The sequence below is a fragment of the Capricornis sumatraensis genome, chromosome 2, assembly GCF_032405125.1.
Source record: "Capricornis sumatraensis isolate serow.1 chromosome 2, serow.2, whole genome shotgun sequence".
In the NCBI taxonomy this organism is placed as follows: Eukaryota; Metazoa; Chordata; class Mammalia; order Artiodactyla; family Bovidae; genus Capricornis; species Capricornis sumatraensis.
In genome coordinates this window covers 108517323-108533515 of record NC_091070.1, presented here as the reverse complement: position 1 = coordinate 108533515, position 16193 = coordinate 108517323, and the positions used below count along the sequence as shown (strand labels likewise).

The 16193-nt window shown below is 39.1% G+C and overlaps 1 non-coding gene across 1 annotated transcript; it reads left to right on the top strand.

The window, feature by feature from the left end:
* Nucleotides 1–10572: 10572 nt before the first annotated feature.
* On the top strand, nucleotides 10573–10679 carry LOC138074647 (U6 spliceosomal RNA). Its single transcript, XR_011144478.1, has one exon. It is a non-coding gene; the product is annotated as a U6 spliceosomal RNA (small nuclear RNA).
* Nucleotides 10680–16193: the final 5514 nt, after the last annotated feature.

Here is a 16193-nt window from a genome sequence, read left to right as displayed (position 1 = left end):
TTGTCTGACCTCTTGTGGCTGAATTTAGGCATTGCAGTTTCTGGCAACTAGTTTCTCTAAGCAGCAGCTTTTCATGACAAAAGTAACATACATTTATGAGGTAAGTACTATCTCCTTTGGAAAGGCTTGTAAGTTTCCTAAGGTCATTCAACAAATAGTATGGGAAAGGATAAATAAAACAGATGACACCTTTTTTTTTTTAAACTAGGAATTCCATAGGAGAGAGAAAATAGAAGGGGAGGAAATCTTTGAAAAAAAAATGAGAATTCTCCAAAAGTATAGAAAGATTAAAATTTTAATACAATGGCATATAGACCTTCAAACAGGATGAGGAGGAAAAACTCAGACACATTTATGGCAAAATGTAGGTTCAAAAAGAGAAACCACCTTTAAAGTTTCCAGAAAAAAAGATGGGCTGTACAGGAGAATCAGGTTGACATCAGACATCTCAATAAGAATCCTAGATACAAAAAAATAGTGGCTCAGTGTTTAATATTGTTGAAAGAAAAGGACACTAAGCCTACATATTCAGTTCAACTATCATCTGAATGAATATAGACACTGTTATGAAGTGTGTGTGAGTGTGTTCAGTCACGTCCAACTCTTTGCAGCTCTCTAGACTGTAGCTCACCAGGCTCCTCTCTCCATGGAAATTTCCCAGGCAAGAAAACTGGAATGGGTTTCCATTTCCTACTCCAAGGGATCTTCTCGGCTCATTTGCAGGTGGATGCTTTACTGCTGGGTCACATGGGAAGCCCATTGTGAAGCATGTAAGACTGCAAAGATTTACTTCCCAAAGACCATCTTTGAAAATATTCTTGGAGGAAATATTCCAGTAAGAAAAGAAGTGAACTCAGACAAGGTCCATGTGTTTGTAAATACATAGGAAGTAACGATGAATGATTGATTCAGTTAATCTTACTATTACATAAATGGTAAAGGACTCAAAAGGAATAGATAATAATCCAGATTTTACATCAGAAAATGAGATGGGATTAACAATGGTGACAAAGTTATAGAGAAAAGCAAAAGTACTCATTTTTAATAGGCTGTGGATAACCATCACCCAAAAAAAAATTTTAATAGAGCTTTCAAATCAGTACGGTTAAAGGAGAAAAAGAAAGAAAGAAAGAAAGAAAACAAAATATATATAAAATGGAAAGAACGGCGTAAGGGCTTTCTCTTAGCTCAGGCTTCTGTAACAAAATATTCAACACCGTAGGCTGTGTGGGTTAAACAATGCACATTTTACTAGACTTTCTTGCAGGGTGGGAAATCTGAGGTCATGGTGCCAGCAGACTCCGTGTCTGGTGAGGACCACTTCCTGAGGTGCCGACAGCCGCCTTCCTGCCGTGTCCTCACAGGGCCTTTCCTCGGGGCTTGCAGGCAGAGAGAGAGCTCTGGTGTCTGGTCTTCCTCTTCTTGCAAGGGCCCTGAATCTCTTTTGAGGCCACCACCTTACCTAAACCCAGTTACTTCCCAAATGCCCCACCTCCAAATACCATCAGATTGTGGGTCAGAGCTTCAGCATGTGGCTTTGGGAGGCCAAAAATATTCAGTCCATGAAAGTGGCAGAAATAAATTCAAATAGGACAATTTCTAATAAATATAAGGGTATCAAACTTACCAAACAAAAGGAGAAAAACTTAAATTGGAAAAAAAATAAATCCAGTAATATTTGTCTATAGAAGACAGGGTTAACACAAAAGATATGAAAAAACTTAAAAGCAAAGGGATAGAAAATTATATATTGAAAAGTATGGATGAAGAGAAAGTCAAGATAGCAATTTAAGTGTGATAAAATAGAATTAAAAGCAAAAATTATGAGAAAAAGAGAAACACTTCAAAAAACGCATTAAGGCAGTGGTCCTAAGATGGCAGAAGAATAGGATGGGGAGACCACTTTCTCCCCCACAAATTTATCAAAAGAACATTTAAACACTGAGAAAGTTACACAAAACAACTTCTGAATGCCTGCAGAGGACATCACCCAGAAAAGCAGCCCATTGTCTTCGAAAGGAGGTAGGAAAAAATATAAAACACAAAAAAAAGAGACAAAAGAGGTAGGGACGGAGCTCCGTCCCGGGAAGGGAGTCTTAAAAAGAGAGAGGTTTCCAAACACCAGGAAACACTCTCACTGCTGAGTCTGTGGCGAGCCTTGGAACCACAGAGGGCAACACAACAGGGAGGAAAAATAAATAAATAATTAAAACCCACAGATTACGAGCCCAACGGTAACTCCCCCAGTGGAGAAGCAGCGCAGATGCCTGCATCTGCCACTAGCAAGTGGGGGCTGAGCAGGGAGGCATGGGCTGCTTTGCTTAGAGTAAGGACCGAGCCTGAATGGCCCGAGGGCAATCTGAGCAAACTAACTTGGGCTAGCAAACTGGACTGTGGGATAGCTACCATACAAAAAGCCCTAAGACACTGCCAGGCCCGTGCACAGAACAAAGGACTGAACAGCACTAGCCGGCTGCAGACCATCCCCCTCCGGTGACAGGGAGCCAGAGCCAGAAGGGGGCAATCACAGCCCCAGAGAGGCATTATCTACCAAACTGCAAGCAGGCTTCTTTGCTAACCAAGACTTCTTGGGGTTCTGGACAGTCAACATCTGCCTGAGAAGGTGCGCCGGTTGTACACTCAGAAAACTGAGCAGCAGGGATGGGGGAGGCAATAAGTCACAGTGACTGTGTTTGCCAAACACCTAATCACCTGAGCTGCTTGGACCTGGGAAGGGCACAAAACGCAGGCCCAACCAAGTCTGCACCTCTGAGGACTACCCGAGTGCCTGAACCTGAGCGGCTTAGACCTGGGAGGTGCATGCAGCCCAGGGCCGGCCTCGGACGGTTCCCAGTGGAGCAACCTAGAGCCTGAGCAGTGTGGGCAGGGAGGGCACACGCGCCGTGAGCGGGGGCAGGCCCAGTGTGGCTGAGGCACTGCGAGCACACGCCAGTGTTTTTTGTTTGCAGCGTCCCTCCCTCCCCACAGCGCAACTGAACAAGTGAGCCTAAAAAAATGTCCACCACCGCCCCCTTTGTGTCAGGGTGGAAATCAGGCACTGAAGAGACCAGCAAACAGAAGAAGCTAAAACAGAGGGAACCACCTTGGAAGTGACAGGTGCAATAGATTAAAACCCTGTCGTTAGTACCAGCTACATAGGAAGGGGCCTATAGATCTTGAGAAATATAGGCCAGACCAAGGAACTATCCAAAAATGAACTGACCCCACAATACCCACAACACCAGAGAAAGTCCTAGATATATTTTTACGATCATTCTCTCTTTTAAAAATTTAAAAAAATTTTTAAGTCCTCTATTACTCCTTTAATTTTCAATTTTACAACCTATTACTTTGCAAAAAAAAAACACCCTATTTTTAAAAAGCAAACTTCATATATATATATATATATATATATATATGTTTTTATAATTTTTGTGACTTTTTTCCCTCTCTCTTTTTTTTTTTCTTCTTTTCTTTAATATTGTATTTTTGAAATTCCAAACTCAACTCTAGATTTTTAATCTTTGCTTTTTGGTATTTGTTATCAATTTTGTACCATTAATAACCCAATCTTCAGTACCTATTTTTACTTGGGAGCGAGATTACTGGCATGACTGCTCTCTTCCCCTTTGGACTTTCCTTTAGCTCCATCAGGTCACCTCTGTTTCCTCCCTACCCCCTCTCTTCTCTACCCAACTCTGTGAATCTCTGTGTGTTCCAGATGTTGGAGAACACTTAGGGAACTGATTACTGGCTGGTTCTGTCTCTCTCCTTTTGATTCCCCCCTTTATCCTCCTGGCCACCTCTGTCTCCTTCCTCCCTCTTCTCTTCTCTGTATAACTCCATGAACATCTCTGAGCACTCCAGTTGTGAAGTGCACATAAGTGATTACTGGCTAGCTTGCTCTCTCCTCTATTGATTCCACCTCAGCTCATTCAGGTCACCTCTAACTCCCTCCTCCCTCTTCTCTTCTCCATGTAATTCTGTGAACCTCTCTGAGTGTCCCTCACTGTGAAGAAACTTTTCATCTTTAACCTAGATGTTTTATCAATGGTGCTGTATAGAAGGAGAAGTCTTGAGACTACTGTAAAAATAAGACTGAAAACCAGGAGCAGGAGGCTTAAGTCCAAACCCTGAGAACACCAGAGAACTCGACTCCAGGGAACATTAATTGACAGAAGCTCATTAAATGCCTCCATACCTACACTGAAACCAAGCACCACCCAAGGGCCAACAAGTTCCAGAGCAAGACATACCACACAAATTCTCCAGCAACACAGGAACATAGCCCTGAGCTCCAATATACAGGCTGCCCAAAGTTACGTCAAAGCCCTTGACATCTTGTAACTCATTATTGGCCACTTCATTACACTCCAGAAAGAAGAAATCCAGCTCCACCCACCAGAACACCAACACAAGCTTCCTTAACCAAGAAACCTTGACAAGCCACCCGTACAATCCCACTCAGTGAGGAAACTCCACAATAAAGAGAACTCCACAAACTTCCAGAATGCAGAAAGGCCACCCCAAATTCTGCAATATAAACAAGATGAAGAGACAGAGGAATACCCAGTAGGTAAAGGAACAGGAGAAATGCCCACCAAACCAAACCAAAGACGAAGAGATAAGGAATCTACCTGATAAAGAATTCCAAATAATGATAGTGAAAATGATCCAAAATCTTGAAATCAAAATGGAATCACAGATAAATAGCCTGGAGACAAGGATTGAGAAGATGCAAGAAAGGTTTAACAAGGACCTAGAAGAAATAAAAAAGAGTCAATATATAATGAAGAATGCAATAAATGAGATCAGAAACACTCTGGAGGGAACAAATAGTAGAATAACAGAGGCAGAAGATAGGATTAGTGAGGTAGAAGATAGAATGGTAGAAATAATTGAAACAGAGAGGAAAAAAGAAAAATGAATTAAAAGAAATGAGGACAATCTCAGAGATCTCCAGGACAGTGTTAAATGCCCCAACATTCGAATCATAAGAGTCCCAGAAGAAGAAGACAAAAAGAAAGACCATGAGAAAATACTTAAGGAGATAATAGTTGAAAGCTTCCCTAAAATGGAGAAGGAAATAATCACCCAAGTCCAAGAAACCCAGAGAGTCTCAAACAGGATAAACCCAGGAGAAACACCCCAAGGCACATATTAATCAAATTAACAAAGATCAAACACAAAGAACAAATATTAAAAGCAGCAAGAGAAAAACAACAAATAACACACAAGGGGATTCCCATAAGGATAACAGCTGATCTTTCAATAGAAACTCTTCAGGCCAGGAGGGAATGGCAGGACACAATAAGTGATGAAAGAATATAACCTACATCCCAGATTACTGTACCCAGCATGGATCTTATTCAAATATGAAGGAGAAATCAAAGGCTTTACAGACAAGCAAAAGCTGAGAGAATTCAGCACCACCAAACCAGCTCTCCAACAAATGCTAAAGGATATTCTCTAGACAGAAAATACAAGAAGGGTGTATAAACTCAAACCCAAAACAGTAAAGTAAATGGCAACGGGATCATATTTATCAATAATTACCTTAAACATAAATGGGTTAAATGCACTAACCAAAAGACAAAGACTGGCTGAATGGATATAAAAACAAGACCCTTATATATATTGTCTACAAGAGACCCACCTTGAAACAAGGGACACATACAGACTGAAAGTGAAGGGCTGGAAAAAGATATTCCATGCAAATAGAGACCAAAAGAAAGCAGGAGTAGCAATACTCATATCAGATAAAATAGACTTTAAAACAAAGGCTGTGAAAAGAGACAAAGAAGGACACTACATAATGATCAAAGGATCAATCCAAGAAGAAGACATAACAATTATAAATATATATGCACCCAACATAGGAGCACTGCAGTATGTAAGACAAATGCTAACAAGTATGAAAGGGGAAATTAATAACACAATAATAGTGGGAGACTTTAATACCCCACTCACACCTATGGATAGATCAACTAAACAGAAAATTAACAAGGAAACACAAACTTTAAATGATACAATAGATCAATTAGACCTAATTGATATCTATAGGACATTTCACCCCAAAACAATGAATTTCACCTTTTTCTCAAGTGCACACAGAACCTTCTCCAGGATAGATCACATCCTGGGCCAGAAATCTAGCCTTGGTAAATTCAAAAAAATTGAAATCATTCCAAGCATCTTTTCTGACCACAATGCAGTAAGATTAGATCTCAATTACAGGAGAAAAACTATTAAAAATTGCAACATATGGAGGCTGAACAACACGCTGCTGAATAACCAACAAATCACAGAAAAAATCAAAAAAGAAATCAAAGTATGCATAAAAACTAATGAAAATGAAAACACAACAATCCAAAACCTATGGGACACTGTAAAAGCAGTGCTAAGGGGAAGGTTCATAGCAATACAGGCATACCTCAAGAAACAAGAAAAAAGTCAAATAAATAACCTAACTCTACACCTAAAGCAACTAGAAAAGGAAGAAATGAAGAACCCCATGGTTAGTAGAAGGAAATAAATCTTAAAAATTAGGGCAGAAATAAGTGCAAAAGAAACAAAAGAGATCATAGCAAAAATCAACAAAGCCAAAAGCTGGTTCTTTGAAAGGATAAATAAAATTGACAAAGCATTAGCCAGATTCATTAAGAAACAAAGGGAGAAAAATCAAATCAACAAAATTAGAAATGAAAATGGAGAGATCACAACAGACAACACAGAAATACAAAGGATCATAAGAGACTATTATCAGCAATTATATGCCAATAAAATGGACAACGTGGAAGAAATGGACAAATTCTTAGAAAAGCACAACTTTCCAAAACTGAACCAGGAAGAAATAGAAAATCTTAACAGACCCATCACAAGCACAGAAATTAAAACTGTAATCAGAAATCTTCCAGCAAACAAAAGCCCAGGTCCAGACAGCTTCACAGCTGAATTATACCAAAAATTTAGAGAAGAGGTAACACATATCCTACTCAAACTCTTCCAGAAAATTGCAGAGGAATGTAAACTCCAACCTCTTTCTATGAGGCCACCATCACCCTAATACCAAAACCTGACCAAGATGCCACAAAAAAAGAAAACTACAGGCCAATATCACTAATGAACATAGATGAAAAAATCCTTAACAAAATTCTAGCAATCAGAATCCAACAACACATTATAAAGATCATACATCATGACCAAGTGGGCTTTATCCCAGGGATGCAAGTATTCTTCACTATCCACAAAGCAATCAATATAATATACCACATTAACAAATTGAAAAATAAAAGACATATGATTATCTCAATAGATGCAGAGAAAGCCTTTGACAAAATTCAACATCCATTTATGATAAAAACTCTCCAGAAAGCAGGAATAGATGGAACATACCTCAACATAATAAAAGCTATATATGACAAACCCACAGCAAACATTATCCTCAATGGTGAAAAATTGAAAGCATTTCCCCTAAAGTCAGGAACAAGACAAGGGTGCCCACTTTCACCACTACTATTCAACATAGTTCTGGAAGCTTTGGCCACAGCAATCAGAGCAGAAAAAGAAATAAAAGGGATCTAAATTGGAAAAGAAGAAGTAAAACTCTCACTATTTGCAGATGACATGGTCCTCTACACAGAAAACCCTAAAGACTCCACCAGAAAATTACTAGAGCTAATCAATGAATATAGTAAAGTTTCAGGATATAAAATCAACACACAGAAATCTCTTGCATTCCTATACACTAATAATGAGAAAATAGAAAGAGAAATTAAGGAAACAATTCCATTCACCCTTGCAAAGGAAAGAATGAAATACTTAAGAATATATCTACCTAAAGAAAATAACGATCTATATATAGAAAATTATAAAACAAATCAAAGAAATCAAAGAGGACACTAATAGATGGAGAGATATACCATGATCATGGATTGGAGGCATCAATATAGTGAAAATGATTATACTACCCACAGCAATCTATAGATTCAATGCACTCCCTATCAAGCTACCAATGGTATTTTTCACAGAACTAGAACAAATAATTTCACAATTTGTATGGAAATACAAAAAACCTCGAATAGCCAAAGCAATCTTGAGGAAGAAGAATGGAACCAGAGGAATCAATCTGCCTGACTTTAGGCTCTACTACAAAGCCACAGTCATCAAGACAGTATGGTACTGGCACAAAGACAGAAATATATATCAATGGAACAAAATAGAAAGCTCAGAGATAAATCCATGCACCTATGGACACCTTATCTTTGACAAAGGAGGCAAGAATATACAATGGATTAGACAAGCTCTTTAACAAGTGGTGCTGGGAAAACTGGTCAACCACTTGTAAAAGAATGAAACTAGAACACTTTCTAACACCATACACAAAAATAAACTCAAAATGGATTAAAGATCTAAACATAAGACCAGAAACTATAAAACTCCTAGAGGAGAACATAGGCAAAACACTCTCCGACATAAATCACAGCAGGATCCTCTATGACCCACCTCCCAGAATATTGGAAATAAAAGCAAAAATAAACAAATGGGACCTAATTAAAATTAAAAGCTTCTGCACAACAAAGGAAACTATAAGCAAGGTGAAAAGACAGCCTTCAGAATGGGAAAAAATAATAGCAAATGAAGCAACTGACAACTAATCTCAAACATATACAAGCAACTCCTGCAGCTCAATTCCAGAAAAATAAATGACCCAATCAAAAAATGGGCCAAAGAACTAAACAGACATTTCTCCAAAGAAGACATACAGATGGCTAACAAACACATGAAAAGCTCAACATCACTCATTATCAGAGAAATGCAAATCAAAACCATAATGAGGTACCATTTCACACCAGTCAGAATGTCTGCGATCCAAAAGTCTACAAGCAATAAATGCTGGAGATGGTGTGGAGAAAAGGGAACCCTCCTACACTGTTGGTGGGAATGCAAACTAGTACAGCCACTATGGAGAACAGTGTGGAGATTCCTTAAATAATTGGAAATAGAACTGCCATATGACCCAGCAATCCCACTGCTGGGCATACACACCAAGGAAACCAGAATAGAAAGAAACACATGTACCCCAATGTTCATCGCAGCACTGTTTATAATAGCCAGGACATGGAAACAACCTAGATGTCCATCAGCAGATGAATGGATAAGAAAGCTGTGGTACATATACACAAGGGAGTACTACTCACCCATTAAAAAGAATACATTAGAAGCAGTTCTAATGAGGTGGATGAAATTGGAGCCTATCATACAAAGTGAAGTAAGCCAGAAAGAAAAACACCAATACAGTATCAGTTCAGTCCAGTTCAGTCGTTCAGTCATGTCTGACTCTTTGTGACCCCATGAATCGCAGCATGCCCGGCCTCCCTGTCCATCACCAACTCCCGGAGTTCACTCAGACTCACGTCCATCAAGTCAATGATGCCATCCAGCCATCTCATCCTCTGTCATCCCCTTCTCCTCCTGCCCCCTATCCCTCCCAGCATCAGAGTCTTTTCCAATGAGTCAACTCTTCGTATGAGGTGGCCAAAGTACTTGAGTTTCAGCTTTAGCATCATTCCTTCCAAAGAACACCCAGGGCTGATCTCCCTCAGAATGGACTGGTTGGATCTCCTCGCAGTCCAAGGGACTCTGAAGATTCAAGATGGTAATGATAACCCTGTATGTGAGATAGCAAAAGAGACACAGATGTATAGAACAGTCTTTTAGACTGGGGTGGAATGATTTGGGAGAATGGCACTGAAACAGCTATAATATCATAGATGAAACGAATCGCCAGTCCAGATTCAATGCATAATACCGAATGCTTGGGGCTGGTGCACTGGGATGACCCAGAGGGATGGTTTGGGGAGGGAGGAGGGAGGGGGGTTCAGGATGGGGAACAGGTGTATACTTGCAGTGGATTCATTTGATGTATGGCAAAACCAATACAATATTGTAAAGTAATTAACCTCCAATTAAAATAAGTAAATTTAGATTAAAAATTAAAAAAAATATTAAGATAAAATAGTTATCAAAAATACATACACCTAAAAATATAACCTCAAAATAGCAGAACTATGAAGACATATATATGTCAATATAATATATGTCAATTATTAAAATTAGGAAACTAAACTATTATATATTGGGTTAAAATGAGAGACTTTTCTCTTTGATAAATTAAATAGAAGAAAAATAAGAACATCTGTAAAAAATAAAAATATTTGTCTTATATGGTCTATAATCTTGAATACATTTGGTGGCATTTGTGAAGATAGTGTTAAAATGGATAGAAAAAACAACTTTTTCCTAACAAAATGTTCACAGGATGTTCACATATGCCAGGTAATCAACAAAGCCTCAGAAATCACATCAAATTATGTTAAATCTAGTACTGTATAGTTTGCAATCTATACTCAAGTGAAAACTAAAGTACATGTTTGAAAAAATTGCAAACTACTATTCTCTTCGATTAAAAATACCTTGACCTGAACAGCAATAAAAACCATGTTAAAATTTGTGGGGTACAGGTCAAGTAGTACTATGAGATAAATTCATAGCTTTAAAATGTACTTATTAGTGCTCACTTCGGCAGCACATATACTAAAATTGGGACGATACAGAGAAGATTAGCATGGTCCCTCCGCAAGGATGACACGCAAATTCGTGAAGCGTTCCATATTTTAGCTCAATTCCAGAAAAATAAATGACCCAATCAAAAAATGGGCCAAAGAACTAAATAGACATTTCTCCAAAGAAGACGTATGGATGGCTAACAAACACATGAAAAGATGCTCAACATCACTCATTATTAGAGAAATGCAAATCAAAACCATAATGAGGTACCACTTCACACCAGTCAGAATGGCTGCGATCCAAAAATCTGCAAGCAATAAATGCTGGAGAGGGTGCGGAGAAAAGGGAACCCTCTTACACTGTTGGTGGGAATGCAAACTAGTACAGCCACTATGGAGAACAGTGTGGAGATTCCTTAAAAAATTGCAAATAGAACTACCTTATGACCCAGCAATCCCACTGCTGGGCATACACACCAAGGAAACCAGAATTGAAAGAGACACATGTACCCCAATGTTCATCGCAGCACTGTTTATAATAGCCAGGACATGGAAACAACCTAGATGTCCATCAGCAGATGAATGGATAAGAAAGCTGTGGTACATATACACAATGGAGTATTACTCAGCCATTAAAAAGAATTCATTTGAATCAGTTCTGATGAGATGGATGAAACTGGAGCCGATTATACAGAGTGAAGTAAGCCAGAAAGAGAAACACCAATACAGTATACTAACATATATATATGAAATTTAGAAAGATGGCAATGACGACCCTGTATGCAGGACAGCAAAGGAGACACAGATGTGTATAACGGACTTTTGGACTCAGAGGGAGAGGGAGAGGGTGGGATGATTTGGGAGAATGGCATTGTAACAGGTATACTATCATGTAAGAATCGAATCGCCAGTCTATGTCCGACGCAGGATACAGCATGCTTGGGGCTGGTGCACGGTGATGACCCAGAGAGATGTTATGGGGAGGGAGGTGGGAGGGGGGTTCAAGTTTGGGAACGCATGTACACCCGTGGTGGATTCATGTCAATGTATGGCAAAACCAATACAGTATTGTAAAGTAAAATAAAGTAAAAATAAAAATTAAAAAAAAATAAAATGTACTTATTACAAAACAATAAATATTGAAGATAAGCCAGATAAGCTGAAAAAATGACGATAAAAGTCAGTGAAATAGAGAATACCAATCTAAAAAACAGTAACAAATTAAAACTAAAAGCTGGCTTTAAAAGGACAATTAAGATGCATAAAATTGATTAGTAAAAAGAGTTAGATGCAAATAAAATACAGAGTGAATAAGGAGATATAATGTTTTTAAGATTAATAATAGTATTAACTATATGCCAACAATTTAGAAAACTTAGACAAAATTTATAAAATTCCTGGAAAAACAAAGAATGCCAAATTTGGGAAGATAATTGAATAAACCATTAAGCATTAAAGATACTGTTTTGACCAAAATGTTTGGGTGTTTTCATAAAAACCTCAATGAACTTTTCAGTAACCCAATATTTAAAGAGTAATAAGAGATGCCCTATCCTTCTTTACCAGAACTTCAAACTCAGTTTTATAAGAGTATTAATGAGCTTTCAAACAACACATAGACTTTTCCTTACAAAGCTGTTGTAGAAAAATACAAAAAAGATAAAGACTGCTTCATCCACTCTTCATGATTAGCATAACCATGATTCAACAAATTATAGTTCTGTTTGGTTTATGAGTTTTAATGCGAAAATCTTAAATGAAATAACTTACTGAATCCAATAGTTTATTAAAAATAATGCAAAATGATCAAGTTAAGCAATACAAGCATGGTATAAGTTAAGGATTTAATGTAATTTACCTCTATAATGGAATGAGGATTAAAGGAATGTGGCTATCTCTGTAGATACAGAAGCAAATCACTTAATACATTTCAAAACATTTTTGATAAAACTAAAGTAGCTTTCTTAAAGGCTACAACAAACATTGTGCATAAGTGGAGAAAATGACTAAGCATTTCACACAATATGGGAACAACACAAGAATACTCACATTCTGATCAATATTTAATGTATACTGGAGGACCTAGCCAATCGAGTGAACATAGAAAATAAATAAAATACAAAAGTGTTGAAAGGAAGGAGAACAAAATGCTCTCATTTGTAGCTGACAAGATCATTTACATAGAATTTACAGTTTAATTTACAGTAGAATCAACAGATAAACCAGGACATCTAACAAGAGCATAAGCAGTTTGCTACTATCATAGTTTATTAGAAGTGTAATAAAATATATGACTTAAAGTCACAAACAACTGACAAGAAGAATCAACCTAACAGGATGTACAGGACTTCCACAGTGAAAATTTATGATTTCATTCAAGACCAAAATAGCTGGCATGAATAAATAGAGGAGCATGTTTATACATGGGAAAACATCACACGAATTTCAGTTCTCCTCCAACTGCAAGTTTACTCAAAACTCCAGCAAGATGTTTTGAGAAACTTATTTATTCTAAAATGTATGTGGAGGAATCAAGGTCCACAAATAGCTAAAATGATTTTTTTTAAATGATTGCTTATCCTAACAGACAATTACAAAGGACAGTTGTGATATAAAGAAGAAACCATAAACCAGAGGAGGGAAAATGGATTATTAAGCAGATATAAATCAGAAAACCACTTCAATATATATGGAAAAATACAAAGCTGGATTCTTACCTCTCACCATGGACAAAGCTTAACCCCAGATTTTATCCTTTTATTGAGCATCTATAGGAATGAAGGACTTTTCTAACACTGGATATATGCCACTGAAAAAGGCAAAAGTCCCTGCTATTGTTAAAACCCTTAGCATAGAAGGTAAAAGTATAATGCCAGTAGACACTTGGAGTGGGGAAGGGCTTGTAAAACAGGGATCAAAAAGCACAAAGCATAAGGCAAAAAAGCACTTAATGGGCTTGATTGTATCATAATTAAACCTGAGTACACTCTATGACCCACCCACATAGTCCAGAAGAAGCCTCTTACATGTCCATAACGAGAGGCTGTTCATTACAGTGTTGTTCCTAGAGGCAGGGAGTTGGAACCAACTTAGATGTCTGTCTCTAGAGAGATGAGAAAAGAGAATGTGATAATGCATGCTGTGGAATACCATGCATGAGTCAGAGGCACTGGGTTAGATGTACACTCAACAGTAAGGAATAGAACAAATCATTAGTTTAGGGGAAACTAATTGAGGGGGAAAAAGGTAATAACAGAATTGGAGCAATAGCACTATATCATGTATGTAAATATAAAAGATATTCAGTCTCAACCAAATCTGTATATTCTACAAGAGTGCATACATGTAAGTAAAGTGAAAACAAGCGTTAGTTGCTTAGTCCTGTCTGACTCTTTGTGACCCTGTGGACTGTAGCCCACCAGTTTCCTCCATCCATGGAATTTTCCAGGCAAGAGTACTGAAGTGGGTTGCCATTTCCTTCTCCAGGGGATCTTCCTGATCCAGGGATTGAATCTGGGTCTCCTGAACATTGCAGGCTGATTCTTTACCATTTGAGCCTCCAGGGAAGCCCATATATACAAGGGCATGTATCAAATAGTACAGAGCTGGTTCCATTGGAATGGGAATGAGGGATGAAGGGAAGAAAAATGAATGTGTCTTATATGGATGGATAGTGATAATGAGTTAAGAATTAAATAATGTGATTAACTCAACTCTCCATTCCTAAGTCATTTGGACCCCAGAAGACGGAGGACTGTTTGAATGTAGGATAGCTCCAGTGGGCTCCAGGTTCTTCCTACACTGAGTTCTTCCTACATTTGGCTAAAAGTGCCCTCCTGTAAACATCCAGCCACTGGTCTGAGTTCTTCTGCCTGACATCATACCCAGTGAGTCTTCTGTTCACCCTTTCACAGAACGGCCTGCCAACGTTGAAACAGCGGCTGTAGTTTACTGTCTTCCCCCTTCCAGTCCCACATACTCAGATCTTTCAGCTGTTCTTCATATGACCTGTTCACGGTCTTCTAAATTTCAGGGAACTATGCAGTGACATCCACATCAACTATTAAATGTGGCTTGCTCGTTTGAGACATATGGCTGAAATCCCACCAGGGATCAAGCTCCTTGTAAGGTGCTATGCATAGGTGCTCAGGAAAAAAGGAAATCACTTCTATGAGAGTAATAATGGAAAGGTCTTGAATTAATAATCATGTTCTACTTTTGAGATGTAGAGAGTTCAAACAAATCTTTGCTATCCAGAATGAGTGACCACATTTCATATATATTGATTTATTCAGGCAATTTCCACTGACCATGTTTTCTATGCCAAGGATTGCTGCAGTCCCAGATAACTGGAACACGCTTCTTTGTACCATGCAGAATGAATCGCAGACCCGGGGCCGAACCCTGGGGAGCAGGTTTGCTTCTGGTGTCCTTTACTGAACCAGCCAGAGGTATGCTGATGTGGCTCCTGCAGTTCTCTTCTTCTCTACTATGGTTTGCTGTGCCCCAAGAAGTCAGAATGGCTCATGCTTTTGGGTTCCAACCACAATGTCTGTTCTTGTTTCCCAGAAATCCAAGCTCCTCTCTGTAATAAGGCCAGTGGGGTGAAATGAATCACTAAGGTTTGAAGATGGATCATAGAATGGGCATAGCATGTGGTACATTCCACACTAAGCAGGTCTTAATTTAAAATGTGAACTAGCAGAAAAATACAAAGGGCCTTAGAACCAAGGCGACAAACCCTTCGGGAATGGGCTCCTAGTCAGTAATGTCTCTAAATGGGGCACAGTTTTGTGCGGCATGCATTTCTATGTGCTGTGGAGGATTCATGGGGAGACCCAACCACACTTTAAAGCCTAGCCAGAAACAGCACTAACCACTTTAACAGCAGCGATGTGGTTCTGCACTGTGATACGCCTTCAAAATCCCCACATGTGTCACAACGCAGAGCCCCGTCGCTGCTGTTAAAGTGGTTAGTGCATAAATGAAATTAGGCAGAATCAAGGAGGAAGTGTCTCCAGGGCACTGTTTAGCAGGGATGGAGATTAGAAAGAAGGTGGGTCGCCCAGGCTGGAGGGAAAAGGGTGCATGAGTGGGTCTGGGCTTCCACCATCACCAAGACCAGCAAGGGCAGGTGCAGAGAATGTGTTGGCTGTTTTGGGAGTCTGAGATCCAGTATACACGTCCATCACTCAGGGGCTCCCCAACACCACCTGACTCAACCAGCCTCAGCAGAGAGGCTGGGGCGTCGGCTGTCCTCTGCCCAGCCACTTGTTTTTCAATGAAGGAACAGGCCTAGAAAGAGGAAGCGGTTTGTCTGCAGTCACATCATCATGACTGGAACTCAGGCTCCAAAGTAGACACCAGCACTCTCTTCTCTCCCAGTTGACCAGACGTCAACTGTCTTCTAGTGGTAGTACCTTTAACAAGTCAAGAATAGGTTCAGGTGGTCCTATTCCAAGAAAGAACAGTGGGAGGGGGAATGGGGTTTTGAAGCTCCTCATTTGGTAAGCATGGGAGGCAGGGCAAGGGGACTGATTTCTCTGCAGCTGGTGAACAAAACATCTTCAGTCACTCAGAACAGGAGAGTCTAAATTGTCCCCTAGAGTTTGGTCCTCCAGACCC